The 27,445-nt window shown below is 37.8% G+C and overlaps 1 long non-coding RNA gene across 1 annotated transcript; it reads right to left on the reverse strand.

Annotated features, from left to right (window-relative positions):
* Nucleotides 1-9,005: 9,005 nt before the first annotated feature.
* Nucleotides 9,006-26,447, reverse strand: LOC309629849. Its single transcript, XR_014245269.1, has 2 exons — nt 26,351-26,447; nt 9,006-25,584 (listed from the first exon to the last, which is right to left on the reverse strand). It is a non-coding gene; the product is annotated as an uncharacterized lncRNA (long non-coding RNA).
* Between the last annotated feature and the right edge of the window lie 998 nt (nt 26,448-27,445).

A 27,445-nucleotide genomic window follows, 5' to 3' on the forward strand; every position in this document is an offset into this window, starting at 1 on the left:
TTTCTTCTTCACTTTGGTGTACGATTCTCATGTGAAACAAAAATTTTACATTGTGATGCAATAAAAACAAATTGTAGAAAGAGATTTGATTTTGTAGTAAGAGTATCCATTTCAATGACATCATCCTAATAGTTAGTGGGTGTTATATGATAATAAGGCAAAAACCACTGTTCTCATTTAAATGTTGGCAAATGTAATTTTATAAAAGCTGCTTCACTCAAAAGTTATTTTTACTCTTTAAAAATAATACATGACAATAGGACTTCCCTGGCGGTCCAGTGGTTAAGACACTGTGCTTCCACTGCAGGGGGCACGGGTTTGATCCCTGGTCTGGGAACTAACATCCCACATGCCTGCCATGCAGCATGGTCAAAAAACAAATAAACAAACAAACAAAAATAACATTAAAGAAATGTTTAAAGGAAAAAAATTAAGTCTCCCAAAAGGTAAAAGATGGTTATTTTTACTTTGGTATACATCTTCTAGTCTTTTTTCCCTGATATATATACACACAAAAATTATTTTACAAAATAGCCAAAAATTACAACTACCTTAGATGTCCTTCAATAAATGAATAGTTAAAGAAACTGGTACACCCATGACATGTAATACTACTCAGCAGTAAAAAAGAACAAACTGCTGATACACACAACTTGGATGAAGATTGAGATTCATCTTCTTTAGTAAATGACTTATTCTACCTCTTTGCCATTTTTCTAGTCTTTTCACTTACTTGAAATGCCATATTTATCATGTAATAAATTCCTATATACCTCTGAATCTATTTCTGAACTTTACTCGGTTCCATTAATCTCTCTGACTATGCTAGCATGGCAGTATTTGAATCATGGTAGCTTTATTATTCATTTTGATATCTGATAGATCAATTTTTCTCTCATTATTCTCTTCAGAAATGTATTGGCTAGCGACTTCCCCGGTGTCACAGTGGTTAAGACTCCATGCTCCCAGTGCAGGGGGCTGGGGTTCGATCCCTGTTCAAGGAACTATATCCCACATGCATGCCCCAACTAAGGAGCCCACCTGCCGCAACTAAGACCTGGTGCAACCAAATAAATAAATAAATAATTTTTAAAAATGTATCGGCTAATCTTTTTGAGAAATTTTAAATTCAGAAAAATACAAAAAATTATATAACACCCATTTTCCTTCTACCCAGAATTAACAATTATCTAACAGTCTGTTATGTCTGAGTGATATTTATTGTTTCACATCAAATAAATAAAATATTGCAGTAAAGCTAAGTATTATCTGACCCCATACCCAAGCTGCCTTCTAATCCTTTCTTCCCCAGAACGAACCACTATTTTTAATTTGGTATTTTTCCTTCTTAGTTTTATGCTAAAGTTCTGCATTTTCATACTTTACCTACCTATATCTAGGAACAAGAAATAGTATTATTATTTTAAAATTATTTTAAAAAATAGTGTTTTGGTACATTTTTAGCCTTTTTGTACTCAACTTTATCTTTTTGAGATCTATCTATGTTGGTATATGTTGATCTAGTTTATTTATTTTAAAGGCCTGGCACACTCTTCTCTCCACTCCCAACTCCTGTATTCACTTGGCTTGCTTGCTTACTTCTTTCAAGTCTTTATTCAAATGTCAGTATGGATTTCCCTGACCATCCTTTTAAAAATCACACACACACACTCTCTCCCAGGGCTCCTGTTAGCCCTTCCCAGCTTTGTTTTTCTCCATAGCTCCTATTACCATCAAACATATTATGTACTTCTTTGTTTGTTTATTATATATCTCCTTCTACAAGAATGTAAACTACATGAAGGCAAGGATTTTTGTGTGTATTAGTAACTGCTATGTTTCCAGTTGTCAGAACAGTGCTTGGCACATAGTAGCCACTCAATAAATATTTATTGAATGAACCAATGCATTTTAGTGATATGCCAATCAATGGTCAGGTTATTTCCAATTTTTCCAAATTACAAGCAATACTGCATTGGATATCCTTGTATGGCTCATGCATGAATGTGAATTTCTAGGTAGTAGTGTGCCCATGTTTTCAATTTTGTTGAACTGCTAAATTGCTTTCCCCAGTTGCTATTCCAATTTACCATCCTACCAGTTGTGAATTTCCCCTTATCTTTTGTAGCAATTTATCATGTAAGAATTTTTAACTTTTCTAATCTGTTGGGTAAAAACTGACATTCCATTATCAATTTATTTTCTTTTAACATTATTATTCATGAGCTTCCTTTTGCTCTTTTTTTAAAAATTTTAACACAGTTAATACATGCACATAGTTAAAAAAATATAATACTGAAAAGGTTATATAGGAAACAGTAGTTCCTCATTCCTTCTATCCTATAATTTGTATTAAAGTTCTATTTTGCAATTTCTTGATTTAGCTCTTTTACATAGACACATATACACCCTTGCTTCCCCTCCTTTTATAGACTCAGTGTAATTATAATTTTCAGTTAAGGATCAGTATTTACATTATGACTACATTAATATTGTTAACTTCATAGCCAAGTAGTGTGTGCTTTTCTGTCTTGAAAAGCTTTTAATTTTCCTTAAGAAAATAATTGCATCATGTATCAAATGTGTATTTTCCTATGTACCTATTCTTACTATTTTTTCCAATTACATATCAATTCTGTCATGTGCCTAATACTAGTTCTCTTCATCCAATGCTCAGAAATATCAGCTAGTCTATTAATTCCACTTGTTTTTTCTCAGAGACTCTCATCCTGGAGCCCTTCATCCTCCTGTTCCAGTCCAGAATGGTTACTTCCTAGGCTCCTGCAGTCTGTCATCTGGGACATCCCTCTGCTATTCCCTATTTTAGAGTCATTTTCTGGATCCTGTGCTTTCCTCTTCCTTGATTACCTCCTCATTTCACAGAAGTGCTCCTCCAGTAGCTTCCTGAGAAAGGGTGAATGGGAAGTAGATTCTTTGAGATCTCGTATATCTGAAAAGGTTTTCATTGTATTCTAGTGGTTTTCAACCCTGATTGCATATTGGAATTACATGGGAGAGGCTTAAAAGCAAAATCTTCTCAGACCCTGCCTCAAACCAACTAAATGAGAATTCTGATACTAGGATTTAATAGTTCTCCAGGAGATTCTAATGTGATGCTGGGGTTGAAAACCAGATTTTCGCAAACTCGAAATGAAGGTTTAGCTGGATGTGGCAGGCCAAATTCTAACATGGTCCTCAAGATTTCCTTTCCCTGATGCATAATACACTTCTATTGAGTGTGGATGGTACTAGTACATATGACGGGGTATTAGTCCATGAATAACTTACTAATAAGTTGACTCTGAGTTAATAAAAAGAGGGATTATCCTGACTGGCTCTTACGTTATTAGGTGAATCCTTAAAGAGAAGGTAAAGCATCAGAGAGATGTTCTCCTGTTGGCCTTGAAGACGAAGCAAATTGCTATGTTGGGAGAGGAGGGAGCCATATGGCAATGACATGAGGGGAAGCCATTAGCAGCTGAGAACAGTCCCAGGCTGACAGCAAGAAAACAAGGTCTTCTGTCATACAGCTTCAAGGAACTGACTTCTGCCAACAACTCAGATGAGATTGGAAGAGGACTTTAAGTTCCAGATGACAGCACATCTTTAGCTGACACTGCAGCTTTGTAAGACCCTGAACAAGAAACCCAACTACTCTGCTCAGACTTCTAACCCACAGAAACTATGAGATAATAAATGGGTGACTGAGATTACGGTAATTTGCTCTATAGCAATAGAAAACTGATAATACAGCTGAGTGTAGTATTCTGGGAGGGAAATCATGTTCCCTATGAATTTTAGGAGCATTGCTCCATTGGCTTGTAACTATGTTGCTATCATGAAATTAGATACCATTCTAATCCCCATCTTTTTGGAGCCATTTGTGAGTAAATTTCACAGAACACATCCCTTTACCATTAAATATTCAAGTGTGTATTTCATAAGAACAAAGACATTCACTTAAATAACAATAGTGAAATTATAAAAATCTGGAAATTTAACTTTGTTATAATACTTTTATCCACAGATTTTATTAAAAGCTCACCATTTATCCTAATAATGTCCTTTGTAACATTTAAAAAATGACCAGGATCCAATCCAGGGTCATGCACTGCATTCAGTTTCCAAGTTTTTATGTCTCTGTAATATTGAACATTTCCTCAGACTTTCTTTGTCTTTTATGACATTGACGTTTTTGAAAAAAACAGGCCAGTTATTTTGTAGAATGTCCCTCAATTTGGGGTTGTCTGATGTTTTGTCATGCTTAGATTCAGGTTATACATTTTTGGCAGGAATACTGCATAAATGTTGTTGTGTTCTTTTCAGTACATTTTATCAGGAGGTACATGATGTCAATTTGCCCTATTATTTGTGATATTAACTTTTTTTATTGAAGTATAGTTGTTCTACAATGTTGTGTTAATTACTGCTGAACAGCAGTGATTCAGTTATACATACATACATATATATATATACACATTCTTCTTTTATATTCTTCTCCATTATGGTTTATCATAGGATATTGAGTATAGTTCTCTGTGCTATACAGTAGGACCTTGTTGTTTATCCATTCTCTATATAAAAGCTCACATCTGCTAACCCCAGCCTCCCACTCCATCCCTCCCCCAACCCCCGCTTCCCCTTGGCAACCACCATGTAATACTAACTTTGATCACTTGGTTAAAATGGTATCTGTCAAATTGCTCCACTATAACTTACTATTTTTCCTTTTATAATTAATAAATAAAGTATGTGGAAATTCTTGACTATATAATTATTCTGTTCTCAAATTACTTCATCTACCAGTTTTAGAATTTTTATCGATTCTTGCCTGACTCAATTGTCACCATTTTAAAATGATCTAAATTAATTGTTGCATTTACTTTTTAAAAATTAATTAATTAATTGACTTTCGGCTACGTTGGGACTTTGTTGCTGCGCGCGGGGTTTCTCCAGTTGCGGAGAGTGGGGGCTACTCTGTTGCAGTGCGCGGGCTTCTCATTGCGGTAGCTTCTCTTGTTGTGGAGCATGGGCTCTAGGCGCGTGGGCTTCAGTAGTTGTGGCACATAGGCTTAGTTGCTCCACGGCATGTGGGATCTTCCCGGACCAGGGCTCGAACCCGTGTCCCCTGCATTGGCAGGCGGATTCTTAAACACTGCACCACCAGGGAAGTCCGCATTTACTTTTAAGTGATCTGTTTTTCTCTCTGAGAGTTCTAAACTCTCTATTCTAAGTGTACCATAATTTTATGATTTTTGGTACTAGGGTTTAATGATACTGGTGTAGTTTTTCTTTATTCATATTCCTAGGTACTCAGTAGATTCTTTTAATCTGGGAATTCTTGTCCTTTGGAAAAACTTATTTTGATTGTTTTCTTTCTTCCATTTTCTTCTTTTGGAATTCTTTTTAGTCATATATTTATACCTCCTGTATCATTCTTCTTTTGGTTTTTGTTAATATTATCTGCACTATAGTCTGTCTCTTTAACCTTTCCTTTGCTGTACCATCTGGAACATATCAATCTGATCCCTCTATTGAATTTTTAGTTTTTATGATTATGTTCCAAAATTTCCAGAGCTATTTCTTATTCTCTGATTGTTACTTAAAATAAAATCCTGTCCTTTAAAAAAATGTTTTCCCTGTACCCAGCCAATGAGCATAACAAAATGTCTGGATGTTTTCATTTGTATATTTTCTTGCTTCTGGATTGGGGTTCCTTCCCCCTCACTCACTCTCCACCCCTGTTTTGTTTGTTTCAGTATTACATGTTAGAGACTTTCCTCAAATGTTTGGTGACCCAGACTGTCCATTTGTATTTTCGAATGAGGTACTAAAAAGGCTGAGTGGTAGGCTTCACGGTAGGGTGATTCAGCTGTTAGAATCCCTAGACATTAGTATTAGATGCTAGTAAGTAATTGTCCCAGAGCCGCTCAGTTTCTTTTTAAAAAAAGATCCTCTAGTCTTCTGCTTGTGAGATATGTGTCTGATCATTGGGATTCCTAGGACGAAGGAAGGATCCTGGCTCCTCACCACTCAGAATTCAGGTTTTTACAACGTACTTCTCTCCTACTCTTTGCTGTGCCTGTTTTGTCTAAGCACAGAGACTTTCTGATTTCAGTTTCTTCAGAGAGGATAGTGATTTGGCTGTGCTGAATTGAGGAGAGAACCTGTTATTCCAGTCATTCTGCATACAAACTTTTGACGAATTTCTCTGTTTTCATCCCTGCCTCTCATCCTCACAACTAGGGTTTGACTCATCCATATTTTGAGCTTGTCAGGGATTCAGTGAGGTAAATCAACATGCTTCTCCTTGATAGGCATCTTACCTTATTGCATCCTCTTCTTTTCTGTTATCATTTCTATTTGTTTTCCATCTTCCCAAAATTTGCTGATATCGTTTGCCATGGTCCTCCTTTTCTCTGGGAGTTTATTTATCTTTTTCAAGAATCCATTTAATGTCATTTTTAGGTGGGACTGGAAGAAGAGGAACTAAACATCTATGATCAATGTGCCATCCATTTCTGTCCATTTTAATGTATTTATTCTTCCTGATGAACTTACAATCAGTTTCCATGTTATACTAACTCACCTACCCGTCCACACACGGAAATTTATATAAAATTACATTGAATCTATAGGTTAATTTGAGAGGAACTGATATTTCTACAATACTGAATCTTCCATTCTCCATTTATTCAAGGGTTCTTTGATATGTTTCAGTAAATTACTCTCAGGTTCTTCTTATAAAGCTTGTATGTGTCCTGTTTCCTGTAATTGTACTGATAGATATTTCATCTTTTTGATTGCTCTGTGGGATAACCCCCTACTCCAACTACCCCCATTACATTTCTAATTGATTATAGAACAGATTTGTATCTTGTACTGATCACTTTGATGAACTGCAAGTTCTGAAAAAGTATAGTTGATATTTTTATGTAAGTGTGTATAAATGTAATTAATAAATGTGTATCATTTTATAACAAGAATATGAAATGAAAGCTGTTTTATTAAGCTTGGTAAATTTTGTTAATAATTATTACTTTTTATTTTCTTGCAGCAGTTAATCTGTGAGACTTTTTTTCTGTTTTCTTTTTATGCAAATAAGCATTATATGTTAGAAGTTCCTTTTGATGGAGACCTATTCACAAACTTTCATTTGAGAAGTATTCCATGATCAAATAAATTTGAAAATGCTGTCTTAAAATACCCACCAACACCTAGCACAGTGCCAGACACTTAGCAGTAGTTCAACAAGAACTTACTGAGTAAACAAATATATTTAATCTTCCCAACCATCTTCTTTCCTTCAGGCTTATTCTCTAAACTCAGACCGATGGGAAACATTTTCTAAAAACTCTCCAAGGTGAATATTTCATAACATCCCTAGAAACCCATGTTAGTGTTTGACAAATCTCAATGTCAGGAAACTTCCTTACCCTAAGGCTATTTTGCTGTAGTTTAAGTCATTTCCTTTTATTCTTTCTTTAATGCTGTTAGAAAATAGGTTTCCATTCCTTGTGTATAAATCTGAGAAGGTTACATGGAACTAAAATTTAGTTTAAGGTGTGCTTTAGAAATTCTTTTTTCCTCTTTCCACTATGATTCTATAAAATGAGGATAATTCTGCCACCCACAAAAAAAACTGGATTTATTTATTTTGTTTATTTATTTATTTATTTTTGGCTGCGTTGGGTCTTCGTTGCTGCGTGCGGGCTTTCTCTAGTTGCGGTGAGCGGGGCTATTCTTCGTTGTGGTGCGTGGGCTTCTCATTGCAGTGGTTTCTCTTGTCGTGGAGCACAGGCTCTAGGCTTGCGGGCTTCAGTAGTTGTGGCACGTGGGCTCAGTAGTTGTGGCTTACGGGCTCTAGAGTGCAGGCTCAGTAGTTGTGGTGCACGGCCTTAGTTGCTCTGCGGCATGTGGGACCTTCCCGGACCAGGGCTCAAACCCGTGTCCCCTGCATTGGCAGGTGGATTCTTAACCACTGCACCCCAAAAAAGTGGATTTATTTATAGCACAATATTGGAAAAATATGTCCAACAATTTTAGAAAAGTGATACTTCAATATGAAAATGTTTACCTCGCTCTCCTCAGAACTCTTTAAACCAATGGTTTCCAAACTTGACTAATTTTTATTTTTTTATTTTTTATAAATTTATTTATTTTATTTATTTATTTTTGGCTGCTTTGGGTCTTCGTTGCTGCATGTGGGCTTTCTCTAGTTGCGGCGAGTGGGGGCTACTGTTTGTTGCGGTGCGTGGGCTTCTCATTGCGGTGGCTTCTCTTGTTGTAGAGCATGGGCTCTAGGCACGGGGCTTCAGTAGTTGTGGCACACAGGCTTCAGTAGTTGTGGCACGCAGCTTCAGTAGTTGTGGCTCACGGGCTTCAGTAGTTGTGGCTCGCGGGCTCTAGAGCACAGGCTCAGTAGCTATGGTGCACAGGTTTAGTTGCCCCGTGGCATGTAGGATCTTCCTGGATCAGGGCTCAAACCCGTGTCCCCTGAATTGGCAGGCAGATTCTCAACCACTATGCCACCAGGGAAGTCCTTTGACTAATTTTTAAAAACACTTGGGGAACTAAATAGATACAAAGATTTTTGGTCCCATGCAAATGTATTGAATTTGATTACCAGAAGGGTAGTGCTTGGAAACTTGTAATTAAAAAAAAAAATCCACTCTGGAAGCTTTTAGGATCTCCTTTTTATTTCTAGTGTTATCATGTTTTGGTTTGGGTCATTTTTCACGCTTTGTGCTAGGCAGTGGGGAAGTTCTTTTAAGAAGTTAGAGATGTGTCTTTCAATTCGGGGAAAATTTTTAATTTAATTATTCCCCCTTTTATTTTCTTTGTTTTCTCTTCCTGAAATTCCAATTATTTGGGAATTTGAGCATCTGTGTTTTTCTTACAATTTTTCTGAGAGTAACCATCTCTGACTTTTTGTCAACTTTTCTTAACTTTACCTTTTAATGTGCCTACTAAATTTTTATTTTGATGGTCATGCTTTGATCATATTTATAATTTCCTAGAGCTATTTTTCTTCTTGTGTGGTGGGTTAAAGTATTTCCACAAATTCTTTGATGCACCCATCTAAAAGTAAAGCCTAATTATCCTCCCTTTGAGTATGGGCTAGACTTAGTGACTTGCTTCTAATGATTATAAAAAAAAGTGCAAGTGAGAGTGTGTGATTTTTGCATACCAGGTCATAAAGGGCAATGTGGCTTTCTTATTGCTCTTTCTTTGGATTACTTGCTCTGGGGGAAGCCAGTTGCCATGTTGTGAGAACACACAATAGTGTTACAGAGAGTTCCATGTAGTGAGAAACTAAGGTCTCCTGCCAACAGCTATGTAATGAGTCATGTGAAGGAAGATCTTCCAGCCCCTGTCAAGTCTTCAGAAAACTGCAGCCCCAACTGACAGCTTGACTGCAATCTCATGAGAGACTCTGAGCCAGACCATGCTGCTAATTTCCTCCCAGATTCATGACCCACAGAAACTGTGTAAGATAGTAAATGTTTGTTGTAAGTTGCTTAGTTTGGGGATAATTTGTCATGCAGCAGTAGATAACTAACATATCTTGCCTCTGAATGTTTCTTTTTATAGCCTCCTGTTCTTGTTTCAGATGCCCTATCTTCTGTCATTTCATAGGATGTTAGTAATCTTTATTTGCTTATTTTAAGTTTTCTTTTCCTTACTACATTGTCTCTAATTCCTTTGAATTTCTTTTTTTGGGATTCAGGATAGTTGACAAAAAAACCAAAGAGATGGAAGGGGGTACAGATTCTGGACATGAGGTCACAGGAGAGGAGGCAAACAAACAGCTAACATCTGCTACAGGAATCAAGAAAAACAAAGTAAAAGGAAAAACTTAAATAGCCTGTAAGAGAAAGAGATGTATGAATGTATTTTAGAGGTGTTTGTTTGTTTTGCTCATGATATCATCAACTATCATCAGTACTCAGATTCCTTAATCCACAGCATCTTTGGCAAAGATTTCTAATATAGTGTAGGTTAGAAGTACTCAGTGGTGCCTCTTTACTGTTTTGCTTGAATTGAATTCTTCTATTCCTAAAGCTGTATGATAGATAAACCAAGGTGTTATAAGGCTGTGTTAAGAAAACCTACATATTGTTTGTATAACTAGTGGATTGAGTGTTGAGTTAGTCTGATGGTAGGTTTCAGACAAGACTAAAGGTCAATGGAATCATTGTAGACTCCATCACCTATCACCTACTGTCTGTCACCTTGAGTATGTTTTTCATATGTTAAGAGCCTCTATTGTCAAATGGGAATAATAATAGACCCTACCCTGGGGTATTATAAAGATTTAATGAGATAAGTTGCTTAGAAGAGCACCTGGCACCCTGTTCCCTTTTTTCCTCTTATTCCCCATCTGCTTCCCCTTCTTCTCTCCTTTCTTCTCTTCTCATTCTTTTCTTCCTTTTCTGCTTCTCTTTCTCCACCTCATATTTCTCCTTATTACAGGCATATATCATTTTATTGCACTTTGCAGACATTGCATTTTTTACAAATTGAAGGTTTGACAACTCTGTGTCAAGCAAGTCTATTGGCGCTATTTTTCCAATAGCATTGGCTCACTCCGTGTCTCTGTGTCACATTTTGGTAATTTTCACAATATTTCAAAATTTATTATTATTATTATATTTGTTGTGGTGATCTGTGATCAGTGATCTTCGATGATACTACTGTAATTGTTTTGGGGCACCACGAACCATGCCCATATAAGACGGCAAACTTAATGGATAAATGTTGTATGTATTCTGACTGTTCCATGGACTGGCCATTCCCTAGTCTCTCTCCCTCTCCTCAGGCCTCTCTATTCCCTAAGACACAATAATATTGAAATTAGGCCAATTAATAACCCTACAATGGCCTCTAAGTGCTCAAGTGAAAGGAAGAGTTGCATGTTTCTCACTCTATATCAAAAGCTAGAAATGATTAAGCTTAGTGAGAGAGGCATGTTGATAGTCAGGACAGGCCAAAAGCTAGGCCTCTTGTGCCAGTTAGCCAAGTTGTGAAAAAGTTCTTGAAGGAAATTAAAAGTGCTACTCCGGTGAACACATGCATGATAAGAAAGTAAAATAGTCTTATTGCTGATATGTGGAAAGTTTTAGCAGTCTGGATAGAAGATCAAACCAGCCACAACACTCCCTTAAGCCAAAGCTTAATCCAGAGCAAGGCCCTAACTCTCTTCAATTCTATGAAGGCTGAGAGAGGTAAGGAAGCTGCAAAAGAAAAGTTTGAATCTAGAAGAGGTTTAAGGGTCCACCTCCATAACATAAAAGTGCAAGGTGAAGCCTCAAATGCTGATGCAGAAGCTGTAGCAAGTTATCCGGAAGATCCATGAAGGTGGCTATTCTCAACAGATTTTCAATGTAGATAAAACAGCTTTATATTGGAAGACTATGCCATTTAGGATTTTCATAGCTTGAGAGGAGAAGTCAATGCCTGGCTTCAAAGCTTCCAGGAACACAGTGATTCTCTTGTTAGAGGCTATGCAGCTGGTAACTTTAAGTTGAAGCCAGTGCTCATTTACCATTCCCCAAATCCTAGGGCCCTTAAGAATTATGATAAATATACTCTGCCTGTGCTCTATATATGGAACAACAAAGCCTGGATGACAGCACATCTGTTTACAACATGATTTACTGAATATTTTAAGACCACTGTTGTAACCTGCTCTTCAGAAAAAAAGATTTCTTTCAAAATAATACTGCTCATTGACAATGCACCTGATTACCCAAGAGCTCCAATGGAGATGTGCAACAGAGTAATGTTTCCATGTCTGATAACACAGCATCGATTCTGCAGCCCATGGATTAAGGAGTAATTTCAGCTTTTAAGTCTTATTATTGTTTTATAAATTTATGTGTATATTTTTGGCTGTGTTGGGTCTCCGATGCTGTGCACGGGCTTTCTTTAGTTGCGGCCAGCAGGGGCTACTCTTTGTTGTGGTGCGCAGCTTCTCACTGCAGTGGCTTCTCTTGTTGTGGAGCATGGGCTCTAGGTGCGTGGGCTTTAGTAATTGTGGTGTGCAGGCTTCAGTAGTTGTGGCTCGCAGGCTCTAGAGCTCAGGATCAGTAGTTGTGGTGCACGGGCTTAGTTGCTCTGCGGCATGTAATATCTTCCCAGACCAGGGCTTGAACCCGTGTTCCCTGCATTGGCAGGCGGATTCTTAACCACTGAGCCACCAGGGAAGCGCCCAAGTCTTATTATTTAAGAAATATATTTTTCAGGGACTTCCCTGGTGGCACAGTGGTTAAGAATCTGCTTGCTAATGCAGGGGACACGGGTTTGATCCCTGGTCCAGGAAGATCCCACATGTCATGAGCAACTAAGCCCGTGCACCACAACTACTGAGCCTGCACTCTAGAGCCTGCAAGCCACAACTACTGAGCCCACCCACCGCAATTACTGAAGCCCGTGGGCTCAAGGGCCCACATGCCTCAACTACTGAGCCTGTGTGCTGCAACTACTGAAACCCGCACCTAGAGCCTGTGCTCCACAATAAGAGAAGCCACCGCAATAAGAAGCCCGCGCACCACCAATGAAGAGTAGCCCCCACTTGCCACAACTAGAGAAAGCCCGCGTGCAGAAATGAAGACCCAACGCAGCCAAAAATAAATAAATAAAATAAATAAATTTTTTAAAAAAGAAATATATTTTTTAAAGGCTATAACTGCCATAGATAGTGATTCCTCTGATGGATCTGAGCAAAGTAAATAGAAAATCTTCTGGAAAGGATTTATCATTCTAGATACCATTAAGAACATTTGAGATTCATCGGAAGAGGTAAACATATCAACATTAGTAGGAGTTCGGAAGAAGTTGATTCCGATCCTTATGGACGACCTTGAGGGGTTCAATACTGTAGAGGAGGATTTAATTGCAGATGTGGTGAAAATAGTGAGAAAACTAGAATTAGAAGTGGTGCCTAATAATGTGACTGCATTACTGCAATGTCATGATAAAACTATAAGCATGAGGAGCTGCCTTTTATGGATAAGCAAAGAAAGTGGTTTCTTGTGATGGAGTCTACTCCGGGTGAAAATACTGTGAAGATTGTTGAAATGACAACAAAGAATTTAGAATATTATGTAAATTTAGTTGATAAAGCAGTGGCAGGCTTTGAAAGGATTGTCCAATTTTGAAAGAAGCTCTACTGTGGGTAAAATGCTATCAAACAGCACTTCATGCTACAGAGAAATCATTTGTGAAAGGAAGAGTCAATAGACGTGGCACACTTCACTATTGTCTTATTTTAAGAAATTGCCCCAGCCGCCCCAAACTTCAGCGATCACCACCCTGATCAGTCAGCAGCCATCAAAACATCAAGGCAAGACCCTCCACCAGCACAAAGATTACTACTCACTGAAGGCTCAGATGATGCTTACCAATTTTTAGCAATAAAGTATTTTTAAATTAAGATATATATGCTTTTTTAGACATAATGCTATTGCACTCGTAATATAGCATTACATGTAAACTAAACTTTTATATGTACTGGGAAACCAAGAAGTTCATGTGACTCACTTTATTGTGATACTCGCTTTATTGAGATGGTCTAGAACCGAACGTGCAATATCTTGGACATGTGCCTGTATTAGTATTATGTAACAATGTGTCATCATGAACCTTGAATCTGTTTTGGAGGGAATTCTGGTCTACTGACCACTTTTACAAGTCTTATCCTTATGGTACCACAACAAATTATAAGATATTGGCACTTACATATGTTAGTCATAAGCAGACCTCTAACGCAGAAGCTTGATTTCCTGTAACACAGCTAAATCACTCAACAAAATTTTACAGAAGTCCTCCTCTGTAAGAGAAGCTGTGCTGGGTGGTGACTATATAAAAATGTGACACACTGCTCATAGTCTAGTGGAGAAGACAGTCAAATATAATACAGAACTCCCCACTATCGTAGGCATTCTCAGGATGCTGTGGGAACTTAGAAGAGTGAGCTCTGATATGCTTATGATAGTCACTGAAGGCCAGGCAAAGAGAAAGCACTTGAAAGGGGTGGTGTGTGTGTGTGTGTGTGTGTGTGTGTGGTGGGGAGTTGGGCATAATTCCAGATATAGAGAACAACATATGAAAAACTACAGAGGTATGAGAGTGCATGTTGTGACTGGAAACTAGTAAGTAACTGAACGTAAAATCTGAGAACCTACTATGTATCAAAGTTATACAGTAAATGGGGAGTCTTCAAACACCAAAACATAGCTCTTTGTACAAGAGCAACAAAGTAAGTCCTCGTGTGGTATCTAAGAATTATAGAATCAGCATAGAGGAAGTACTCCCATAGTACTTTGTAGTAGTCTAAATTTTTGTTTAATAATTTGTTAATGTTTGTTGAATGAAAGAATAAATAAATGATAAATCTTAAAGAATGTTTATGAGTCAGCCAGGTTTTGTTTTTCTTTCTCAAATATTACCATTCTGTCTCTACTCACTCCAGCACTTCAATATTTATGTGATACTCAAATGTTTTATCTGGCCCTTCTAATTATTTGCTGCCATCTAGTGTAATAAAGTTGATGTTGTAATTTTTCCCCCAGTTTTATTGAAAACTAATTGACATACATCAGTGTGTAAGTTTAAGGCATACAGCATGATGGTTTAATCTAAAATATTGTGAAATAATTACCACAATAAGTTCAGCTAACATCCATCTTCCCATATAAATACAATAAAAAGGAAAGAAAGAAGAAAAGAAAAAAATCTGCTGTGATGAGAACTCTTAGGATTTACTGTCTAAACAACAGTCCTATATATTGAACAGCAGTGTTAGCTATAGTCATCCTGTTGTATATTACATCACTAGTACTTATTTATCTTATAACTGGAAGTTTGTACATTTTGACCACCTTCCTCCAATTCCCCTTCCCCATACCCTCCACCTATGGTTATCAAAGTCTGATCTCTTTTTCTAGGAGTTTGGGTTTTTTGTTTGTTTGTTTTTTGAAGATACCACATATAAGTGAGATTGTACAGTATTTGTCTCTCTCTCTCTGACTTTTTTCACTTAGTATAATGCCTTCATGGTCCATGCATGTTGTCACAAATTGTAGGATTTCTTGGTTACATATCTCACAACTTCTTAATCCATTTCATCCATCAGTGGACACTTAGGCTGTTTCCACGTCTTGGCTGTCGTAAATAATGCTGCTATGAATGTGGGGGGGCAGGTATCTTTTTGAATTAGTGTCTTTTGTTTTCTTTGGATGTATTCCCAGGAGTGGAATTGCTGGATCATATGGTAGTTCTATTTTTAATTTTTTGAAGGTCCTCCATACTGTTTTGCATAGTGGCTGTCTCAATTTACAATACCACCAACAGTGGGATTAAAGCTAAGTCAGTGAAAGAACCTGATATAAAATTCAAGGAATTGTGGGTACAAAAGGTAACTCATATAATTTTAAAAATTAACACTAGGAGGTAGTGCAGTGGATGTAGTGCAATTTGGAATACCCTCTGTCCAATGTTGCTCTCTCCTGGGTTCATGTACTCCATCTGCTGAAAGTTCATTAATGTTTTCCTCTTGATGATTTTTAATGTTTAAAATGATGTGTATCTTATCATTTCTTGATAATTAAAAAAACCCTAAGTAAATTAAGGTCAGAAAATGCCATTTAATTTATTCACTGGCTTTAATTTGTCATATGCCTATCACAGTGTCATCCTCTCTTTCTCCCTCCACCCCATCCCCTTTCTTTTTTATTCTGTGCAGAGGAAAATACTGCTTTGGTTTTTATTTCATTTTTAGAAAACCTGTGGTCCTGAAGGAGAGTTGGCTGGGTAGGTCAGCCATGACATCATCACGACTTTCAAGGCAAATGTAAAATTAAGTTGTTTTTGAAGCCAGTACTTGCTGTGATGGAAGAGACTCCGGAAGGAGGACTTCCTGCCTTTCCAGGCTTAGGGGCCCTTGAAGTTTCCTCTGAGAAGTACCAAGTTAGAATTGGAATGATTTATTAGAATATTTTATCTTTCTCCTTTTCCCCAATTCTCTATCCAGTTATACCATCAACACCATGAATTCCTAAATAGAAGAAACTCTAAGCCGATGCCAGGAGACCTGAATTCTAATTCTGGCTCCTGTTGGAAGTGGTGGTGTGACATGAATCAAGACACATGGGCCTTACTTTCCTCTGTTATAAATTCAAGCCTTGAGTTTAGATTTTTGTTTTGTTTTTATCTTTCAGTCTCTAAGATGCAGTGATTTTTCTTGCTATTTACTTTGCTGAGCTTTATTTATTCTCCAGTTTTGAGGGGAATGCAAACCTTGATTAGAAAACCATTCCTGAAGGGTGGGGGATTATAGTGAAAGAATTTTTGGAGCAATAAGGAAAGTTAACTGGTTGCCATTCTTCTTTTAAGTCCATCTGCTAAAAGGTAGCAGAATTGTTTCAGACATATCCTCATCCTCTCACAATTAAAAAAAAATCCAGAAGATTAAGTCTGAACATGTTTCTATTATTAAAAGGATTCAATATCCAGTATTGGGAAAGATGTATGTTTACAATATGCAGTTTATCACAAAGAAACCTAAAGCTGAGGGGAGAGAAAATGGAATGGAAGGTACAGTAAGTACTGGAAGCATGTTTAAATATTCAAAACACATAGGAGATGCAGAATATCTTGACTCCTCTATGACAAGTTGCAGGCTGTAGCCATCTGCTTATATTACTTGTGGAAACTAGAGCTCTTTTTTATGAAGAAATTACTGATTTTCTAGGGTGGTTTATGGAATTGGTCTTATTATTATCTCATAAATAGGATATTAGACTTGAACACATTCTTCAGATAATCTGAAAAAAGAAAGAATTTCACCTTTTTTTAAAAGTGAGGCAATTTTACTTCATTTGGGGATAGCAGCAAGGAACCACTTAACCTTATGAAAAAAAAAAAGTTATGTGTCAGATTGAGAGTTTATCACTGTTAAGAACTTTTCGCAGGAGCTTGTATTATGGGAAAGAAGATTCAAGCACTTCTTTCTTTTCTATATTCTGCTTTCAAGCCCCTCTAACCTATTCAAAAACATTTGTTTAGCACCAGTTTCCCACTATTGCAAGGGCCCCTTGTTAAAAACATTAAAAAATTTATGATGCCCATCTCATTGAAATTATATTTTTGTATCCAGTAATTAGAAGATGACACATATATAAAAACCTGCCATAAATTTAGACCACTTTTAATAGAATTTGATTAGTTATGCCTAGCAGTTCTATGCATTTGAAACATAGTACAAGTCCCCTACAAGTTGCAAACTTTCAAAGATGCGAACGTGCCTTTTCACATCCAATCACATAAGTTAGTTCACATTTCTGGCGTACATTGTCACATGCATGCATCCTCTGCAAGTGGTTGTGCTTTTGTGTACTTACGTTGTGCAGCTTACTAATGAAGACCTGATGGAATTGTAGGCCCAGAGAAAGGACAAAGAGAGACAAGAGGAAGAAGTAACTGAAGAACCGAACAGATTCATGATGCAGGAAATGGCAAGGGGATTTTCTTTATCAGAGGAGGCACTGTTAGTTTTTGAGGCACAGGACCCAAGCATAGAACACTACACAAAGTTTGCAGCAGTCATTCAGAATACAATCCAGTGCTACCATGTCATCTACAACGAGAAAAAGAGCTACTACGCAGACATCACTGGATCGTTTTTCAAGAGGGTAGATAGAATTGAATCCAGCAAGGAGCCAGAACCTGTGCCATCAACATCAGGCATGAGTGAACTTGCAGCTTGCCCTCCATCTCATATTGTTAACGATCCTTCAGCTCTACCATCTCCCACCTCCTCTCCCTCTTCCAGTCAGTAACTCTTCTTGCCTGTTCACTCGATGCCAGCCCCTGTATGCCAGCTGTCGTACTGTACTAATGTACTTTTCAAGGTACCGTACTGTAAGATTAAAAATGTTTTCTTTATTTTTGTGTGTTTGTTTTTTATGTGTTATTTGTGTGAAAAGCATTGTAAGCCTATTACAGTACGGTACTATATAGCCGATTGTGTTAGTTGGGTACCTAGGCTAACTTTGTTGGACTTACATCAAATTGGACTTACAAATGAGCTCTTGGAATGGAACTCATTCATATGTAGGGGACTTACTGTACACATATTATCTGGAGACATTCTTCAGACTGTAGGTAATGTTAAGTGAGCAAAAGTGTTGTATAATCTCTTGTATTATCTCCACAGGCCAAGGGGCAAAGGTAGGAAGCTGTCTATCTACTGCTCTGGAACACTGAAGCTCAACCAGGTTGGGGTGGGGGGAGGGCCTGAGGTGCACGTTGGTTGAGCTTTTTTGTCTGGAGTTCGTGTTATGAAAACAAAGTGTATACTGAAAGTATGTATATTTTTCTCCCTCAAACATGGCCTTGCCTTGAGACCTGTGCACTGCCCTGCCGCCTCCACCACCATCCCTCAATACTTCTCTAGGAGCAGTGGTTTCTGCACTTAGTGGTTTCATGCACAGGAAACATTTAATAAGATACAACCAAACAAAAACACATAAATATTAGGAGAAATGGGGAAGTTGTGTGATTAAGAACATTTAAAAAAACCCACAATACACTATCATTACCATATTCTAAAAGAAGATACATCAAGATTAGAAAGAACATAATCTCAATATAAACAGCCGAATTTAAGTTAAATAAATTTAATTTAATGGAAAATTGACTGCATTGGCCTTATTTTTCTTATTTTCTAGCAGACTGGTGAAATTATCTTTGTGGAGTAGTGGTTCAGAATCCCTACTCAGAGGATAAAAGCATAACCTTCATTTCAAATAGCTTATACTTCTGTTGAATATTTTTATTTTTTCCTATCTAGAACTTACATTCAAATCCTTCAAGAAAGCCTCAGATAATAGCTTTGTTTCTTCCATGTTGAAGAAAGCTTTAAACTTAGGTCTAGCATGGAATAGTAACTTCTTTACTTATATCTCGTTATCCTCCTCTGGTTATTTTTCTTCATTTTGTCATAAAAAATACTTTGCCTTATTCCCATAAAAACTATTTGAGGTGGCTTTAGCATATATTGTAATAAAAGTATATAAATAGAAGAGGAAATTGAGATAAGGGAAAAATAAAAATAAGGAAATAATGTTAGAACACAAACATACATGCTGAGACTCCTGTATAAATTTTAGAGGTGAGTCTCATATTTGAATCTAGGATTCCTAACAGTCAAAAGAAAGAGGGAAGCAGATTGGTAAATGATCTATTACTGTATAACAAATTACCTCAAAACCTAGCTGTTTAAAATAGCAAACATTTATTATCTCTGAGGGTCAGGAATCTAGGAGGGGTGTAGCTGGCTGCTTTTGGCTCAAGGTCTCTCCTAAGGCTGAAGTTAAGATGTCAGCTGGGGCTGCAGGATCCATTTCCAAGATAGTGCATCACATGGCTGTTGGCTCAGGCTGATGGTCTTGGTTCTTGGCTGGCTGTTGGCAGAAGGCGTTGATTTTTCACCATGCCTCTCCACAGGGCTGCCTGGGTGTCCTTATGATATGACAGCTGGATTTCCCAGAGTGACTGATTTAAGCGAGAAGGCAAGAGAGGAAGCCATATTGCCTTCTGTGATCTAGTTTTGGAAATGACATACCATTACTTCCGTAGTATTCTGTTGGTCACACAGACCAACCCTATTACATTGTGAGATGTAACTACTCAAGAAAATAATCATTGGGGATCACTGGGGGCTGTCTTGGCAAACGGCTTCACCAAAATCCAATTAAAAGATTCAGCATTATTAATTTAAAAAACGAAGCAGTTTTGTGGGAAAAAGAAAATTGTTTCCCATACCCCCCTCCAGACTGAGATATGAAAGAAATTTAATTTATTTCATGGAACTGCATAAAGAGAACATTATATGAAATCATAGAAAATGCTCTCAACAATATATCTAAAAGAGCTCTAGTATGAGTTACATATGAATATCTTTTTTATTTTCCAAATTTTATCATATATATGTTATATGATATTGGGAAGTGAGGCTTTGGGGAGGTAATTAAATTTAGATGAGGTCATGAGGTCATGGGGGGCGGGGTCCTCACCGTGGGAATTTTGTGTCCTCATAGGAAGAGACCTAAGAGCGTTCGCTTTCTCTCCTTTTCTCTCTCTCCCTCTCTCTCTCTTTCTGCCACGTGACGGTACAGCAAGAAGATGGCCATATGCCAATCAGGAAGAGAGTGCTTTCACCAGACACTGAATATGCCAGCACTTCGATCTTGGATTTCCCAGCCTCCAGAACTGCGAGAAATAAATTTCTGTTGTTTAATCTACCCAGGCTATGATATTCTATTGTAGCAACCTGAACTGTCTGGTACCCCTTAAATGTAAACTGGTGGCATAGAAACAAAATATCACTAAGTGAAAGCACTGATATGAAAAATCTACACACTCAAAATTGAAAGTGTTCAGATGTACTAGCGTAATACAAGGATAATCTTTAGGGAAATTGGAGTGATGCTTCTCAAATTGAAGTAATTCTGTCCCTGGGATGATATATATCAGCGTACTGGGGATACTTGAAACCAAAGAATTAACATGTCCCATCTTTCTGAAGCATTAAATTTATGTGAAGATTTTGAGGGAAAGTTGTGAATATTTTTTATTAAAACATTTTGTCACATAAGTCCACAAGAAAAATCAGTACTTATCTTGTGTTTTTATGTCTTTTTACCAGTTTTATGTTTTACATTTGTTCAATTTTTATACGTTTTAATATTTTTATATACCGGGAATTACTGGGAAATTTGGACTTTTGTATCATTAAGGAAACCTCGTTTATTTGCCCCTTTGCCCCCTCCCAATTGGGTACATTTTTGCTGTGAACCCACTTCCACTCTACTATTCATCCTCTGCCCCCTAGATCTAGACCATGTGATTTTTCAGTCACCCTGCGGAGGCTCACACGTTTAGTATTTTGAAAAGGTAGCCTCTTTTCAAACCCCTGCATACATTTGTTTGTGTATTTGTTTATATATGATTTAGATTGTAGAAAATAATTTTCTCACAAATCAGCTCAACTTCCTAACATAATTTCCCATAATTAAATCTCTTGTTTATAAATATGAAACTTTACTTAGTTTTACTTTCCTTGGTGGTGAGTTCCCTTGTAATACAAATATACCTGAAATTCTGCTTTAAAAATTACTGTAATGCCTCTCTTTTTCCTCTTAAAAATGTAATATTATACATTTAAAATTGTATTTTCAACTAGGGCCACCCATGGGTAGTGGCAAATGAAAATTTTGATGTACAATATAAGCTTAAAACCTATGAATATGTAAATTATTCATACTTGAATAAAGAAAATAACTGAAATGATCAAAGGTTGTGAGCGAGTGGCATTTTACCTGAAGACTACCTCACTGGCAGAAAATAAAAGAATTAGCATTACTCCAATCACAGTAGGGAGAGTCAGCAGTAATCAAAAATTGTAGAATGTACTCAGATGCTAGGTTATGCTAGGTTAACAAATTAACCTCAAAATCTTAGTGGCTTAATAGTACAGTGGCTATTTTTCACTTGACCAGTCAATTGTGGGTCCAGTTGCTCTTCAGGGCAGCTCTGTTCCAAACAGGGACTCAAGAATCTAGTTTGCTTCCATATTGTGACTGTTATCTCAAAACCTGGCTTCCAGATTGGAAGATCACATACTGGCTCTTAAAAGCTTTGAGTTAGAAATGACACACATTATTTTCTTTCCCAACCCAAAGCTAGTCACACAGGCTTATCTAACTGCAAGTGTCTAAGGAAATGTGGAGTAACACATGTATATTTGGTGAGGAGTACAGGACTCTACCATTGGTGCTTCTTCAAGCATGAGTCTTATTATTATGGAGGTGCAAAATAGCTTGAACCTTAGCGTGACTTATGGGGATAAAGTCAGAGTACCTACATAAAATGACCCATCTTTCAGTGGTTTTTAAAAACCAACCACACAAATTATGAAGAAAATCACTAAAAATTTTAAACAAAAATGAAATAATTAAAGCTGCCTTTGAAATTATTTTCAGAATTCTTGTGGCCAATGATGCTAGTGAATGGGAGAAAGTCTGGAGAAGATTTGGTACTGTAGATTTAGCTAAAATATGTTTTGCCTCAAAAATTGGTATCCAAGCTGAAACAATTGACCTTTCTGAACTATACTGTTGAAGGGCACATTTTTATATGCTCAAAACATGTGTGCAAACATGTTGATGACAAACATTATTGATCTAGCTTCTCATTGATTTTTGTTTACTATTGTTTACAATGAGAATATTTGTGAATTCATGTTTATTTGCAAAGTACAAACAAAAATATTTTCAACAAGATGATGAGTTTTTAGTGAACAGAATAGAAACTGAAAAAATTAATAAATGTGGTGAAATCTATCACATATAAAGTTGGGAGGTGCTTATCTCCTGAATTTATTAGCTAATACTGTAGAATTTGTTGAGAACATTTCACAGGATGATAAAAATGATAAATTGTGAATGTTTTTACTTAAAACAATAGTGTTGCTTCAATGAAAAATGAACTTTGAGGGTAGATCTTGAGGATTGAAGAAGAAGGTTGATCTTGAGGATCATGAACCATTTGAGACTGTTAAATATACATGTGATTGAAAATTATAGCTTTAATGGTAAAAATCTCACTTTCTTCATTGAAAATGTCTTTTGACAAGTAATCCCCAAATTGTAAAATATACTGACCCTGGATTAAGGAGCCTATCAGTCTTTCTTATGTTACTAGTGACTTGTTCTTACAGAATGTCTAACATTAGCCTGATGTTTCTGCTTGCACCCACTTATCTTAGTAGCTACATTCTGAGTGCCTCCTCTTGATGATTTCCCTTCATAGCTCGAAATGTAGTAAAAACAAACACAAACAAACCTCTTGTTATCTCTACCTACACATTTATGGGGTTCTGGGTCTCCAAAATATTGTTATCTCAAGAGAATAGAGAAAATTGACAAGAAATTGAAAATATGTTTGGTAGGAGCTTGCTTGAATCCAATTTTTCAAACTGGTGTTCACTGTTACAGAATTCTGTCAATTTACCACAAGACATGCTTTTACTAAAATTTTCCCTAGCAGTGACTAATTCAAAACATTGTTTCTATATTCAAACAAACATATAAAGTAGGATACAAGAGTTCTAATAGACTTTTTTCATTCTGGAGATCCCCACTGGGTATGCCAAGACTGTCAGATCTACAATGTTTTTTTTTTTTATTAATTAATTTATTAGTTATATTTGGTTGCATTGGGTCTTCGTTGCTGCGCGCAGGCTTTCTCTAGTTGCGGTAAGCGGGGGCCACTCTTCGTTGCGGTGCGTAGGCTTCCCATTGCAGTGACTTCTCCCGTTGCGGAGCACGGGCTCCAGGCCGTGCGGGCTTCAGCAGCTGCAGCACGTGGGCTCAGCAGCTGTGGCTCGCAGGCTCCAGAGCGCAGGCTCAGTAGCTGTGGCGCACGGGCTTAGTTGTTCCATGGCATGTGGGATCTTCCCGGACCAGGGCTCGAACCCGTGTTCCCTGCATTGGCAGGCAGGTTCCTAACCACTGCGCCACCAGGGAAGCCCCTCTACATTGGTTTTTGATGACTTTTCCTGCCTAATCCTGCTTTATTCCCTCTAACTTTGATAGATCTCACCCTCCAATAAAACTCTTGCACTCCTAATACTACCTTAGTGTCTGCTTACTCAAGGACCTGAAGTGACGCAGTAAGGCACCAGCAGTGAAGATTATGAACTGGATCATTCACCATTTGGCTGGCATCCCAAGTGGTATGTGTGGCAAAGATAGTTTCTAGCACAAGATGGCAGCCAAGTTGTTTACACTTTCACCAATGATGATTTGGGAAAATGTTCTGGTGGAGAATGCCTTGACTGGTACAATAATTCAAGCTTTTGAAAAGTGCCAGGGTGGTAGTGGGTGAACAATGAAAACAATGACATGAAATTTGCTGACTGATATTAAGTAAGTTGCATTGATGCTTTACAGGGGGCTAAAGAAATGTTGAGGGCATTTAACAAACCTTTGAAAACTAAGTGTGAAGGTCGTAAGACCTCCTTGGTAATTACAAAAGGCCTTTATCTCCTGCAATGAGGGAACAGAAATTGCTGAAAACCATACTCAGTACTTAGTTTGAGTCACCGGTCTTCAAAGACAATTGACTTCTTAGCTAAGGCAGGACTTCTATGTCAAGGTGAGGGCTTTGGTTGGAAAACTTGGGTCCCTGATGTATGGGATGAGGATATTTGTGTGGATAACCTCAAAGGTTTTGAATCCCAGATTCCTCTGAACCGTCAGAGCCTGCAGAGATATCCCGCCCCTCCGTATTAAGAGCTAGTACTCCTATCTTCTGTTCTCCATGGGGGAAGACACTACAGAGGACGCTCTTCTGCAAAGCAATGGAGACTCCCTCAAGATCTGTCCTTGCTTCCTCTTCTGGCTTCCAGGCCAATAACTAAGATTAAGTCACAACATAACCCATCCAAGGACATGCTGGACTTGACATGGAAAGAAAGTGACCATACCGCAAAGGAGCTGCAAAAATGTCAGCATGTACTGACAGGAGCCAGGGAAGGTTCTTGATCAAAGTGACTAAAATTTAAGACTGGATAAGGAAGAGGTTATTGACTTGGGGCCACTTTCTTAGGATATGAGATTTAACATCCTGACAAGGATGCCAGAGGATGGTGCAAACTCAGAGCTAGGATGACTCTTAGAAGCTTGGAGAAAGCAATGGCCCAGGCTGAATGAAATTTAAATGCCTGAACTACCATGACTGATGGTGGAAGAAGGGATTAAAAGGCTTAGGGATTGGGCATGCCAAAATTTTTATATTATGCACCACGAGAAAACCCACCAGGGAATTATAGCCCAACCCCCAGAGGACATATCATTACCAAGACCATCATGAGTGCATAAGTGAGAGGGGAATAACTAACAAGGTCAGTGGTGGCTCTCCTTTGTAGGTTATAACTGATGGAAGGAGAAGTTGTCACAGAGCTTGGCTCATGATAGCAATGGGAACAATGGGACCCCAAAGTTATGGAGGCCAGAGGGTGATGCTTATCTGCCAGAAGCCAGGGGGTTGCAATTATTGTAATGTCCAGAGGGGCTGGAATGGCAGCTGTCTTAGTCAGCTTGGGCTGTTATAACAAATACCATACATTCGGTGGCTTACGCAGCAGAAATTTATTTCTCACAGGTCTGGAGGCTGAAAGTCAGAGATCAAGTTGCCAGCACGTGTGGTGGTTTCTGGTGAGGGCCCTCGCCCTGGTTAATAAACAGCAGCCTTCTTGCTGTATCCTCACATGGTAGAGAGAAGAAGCTCTGGTCCCCACCTCTTCTTACAAGGATGCTAATCTCATCATGGAGGTACTACCATCATGATCTCATCTGAATTTAGTTACTCCCCAAAGGCTCCACCTCCAAATATCATCACATTGGGGATTAAGGCTTTAAATGTATGGCTTTTGTGGGGACACAAACATTCGGTTCATAGAGGCAGGCTTGAACCACATAGCGCTGTGAAGATGGTTAACAGAGCATGGCATCCCTAGAGACAAAAGAGATGAGCAGGCAATGAGGGTGCTGTTTAGTACATATAATCAAAAGAAAGTGGCAATGGATAAGCAGGAAACTGAGGGTTATCTTCCATTAAAAAGTAAAGATTAAAGGTGACATATTATATGATTCTATTTATATGAAATGTCTAGAATAGGCAAATCCATAGAGATAGAAAGTAGATTAGTAGTTGTCAGGGGCTGGTGGGGGGTTGGTGAGATAGAGAATAGTGACAACTATGTAATAGGTACAGATTTTCTTTTTAGAGGTAATAAAATGTTTTGGAATTAGGGGTGATAATTGTACAACATTGTGAATGTACTAAAAATCACTAAATTGTACACTCTAAAGTGGTTAAAATGATGAATTTTGTGCTATGTAAAGTTTACCTTAATTTGAAAAGAGATGATCCCTTGCCCAGACCAGAGTCAGTGCTCAGGTTCAGAACCTGCTACATGAAAAGGTAGCTAGATTCCCAAGAGGAAGTTCTCTGAAATACCACAGGAAGTACATGCCCTGATGGTAGCCTCAGTCTTTGCCCTAAGGGACCTATGGCCATTTATTCAGGTGACAGTTCTGTTCACTGAGGAAAGGGAACTGTCCAGACATGTTGAAGACTATTAGATGCTGCAGGAAATAAGTTGACATTGATAACAGAAACCCAAAGTGTCATAATGCCCCCTATATTAGTCTGCTTGGGTTGCCATAACAAAATACTACAGACTGGATGGATTAAACAACAGAAATTTATTTCTCACAGTTCTGGAGGTTGGGAAGTCCAAGATCAAGGTGATGTCAAGGTAGGTTTTATTCTGAGGCCTCTTCTCTTCACTTGTAGGTGGTCACCATCTCCCTGTATGCTCACATGACCTTTTCTATGTGCACATGTGAAGAGAGAAAGAATGAACTCTCTGTTGTCTCTTCTTATAAGGGCACCAATCCTATTGGATCAAGTCCCCACCCTTATGATCTCACTTAACCTTAATTACTTAATTACTTATGTCTTTACAAGACTCATTTCCAAATACAGCTACACTGGAGGCTAGGTCTTCAATATATGAATTTTTAAGGGACACCAACATTCAGTCCATAATATGCCCTATTAGTTTGGAAGCACATGGTGGGGCAGGTAATGAATAGAGTCCTGATCAAAGTGTGAGTTCCCATTGGTCCATTAGACTGCAGACGCACCTGGTGTTCATTTTCATGTTGCTAAATTGGGAATGATATTCTTGGTTATGTCAAGCATGTCATAGCCCCATAATGGGTCTTGGTTTGTGAGGTAAGAAATACCATACCAGGGAAAACTAAGTGGAAGCCTTTGAAACTTCTCACCCTCACCCCTAGCCAAAATAGTAAATCAAAAACAATGTTGCATCCCAGAGAAGACAGTGGAGTGCATCCCTTAAATATCTAAAAGATGCAAAGATGATAATCTCGATTTAATCCACTGCACTGGCCTCTGCAGAAGCCATATAGATCCTGCAGAATAACTGTAGACTACCTCAAGTAATAGCCTCACTGCAGTAGTCATGCTGGGTGTAGTATTTTTGTTAGAACAGATGAATGTGGCTTCAGGTACATTATTTGTGGTCACTGATTTTGGTAAATAAACTCTTTTCCATGCCAGTGAGGAAAGAGGATCATGAACATCTGCATTCACATGAAGTGGATAACAAAACCTTACACCTAATGGAACTAGAAAAAGAAGAACAAACAAAACCAAAAGTTAGTAGAAGGAAAGAAATAATATAGATCAGAACAGAAGTAAATGAAATAGAAACTTAAAAAACAGAAAAGATCAATTTAACTAAGAGCTTATTTTTGAAAAGATAAAACATTTTAAAAAAATT

The sequence above is a fragment of the Balaenoptera borealis genome, assembly GCF_965194805.1.
Source record: "Balaenoptera borealis genome assembly, chromosome: 5".
Lineage (NCBI taxonomy): Eukaryota > Metazoa > Chordata > Mammalia > Artiodactyla > Balaenopteridae > Balaenoptera > Balaenoptera borealis.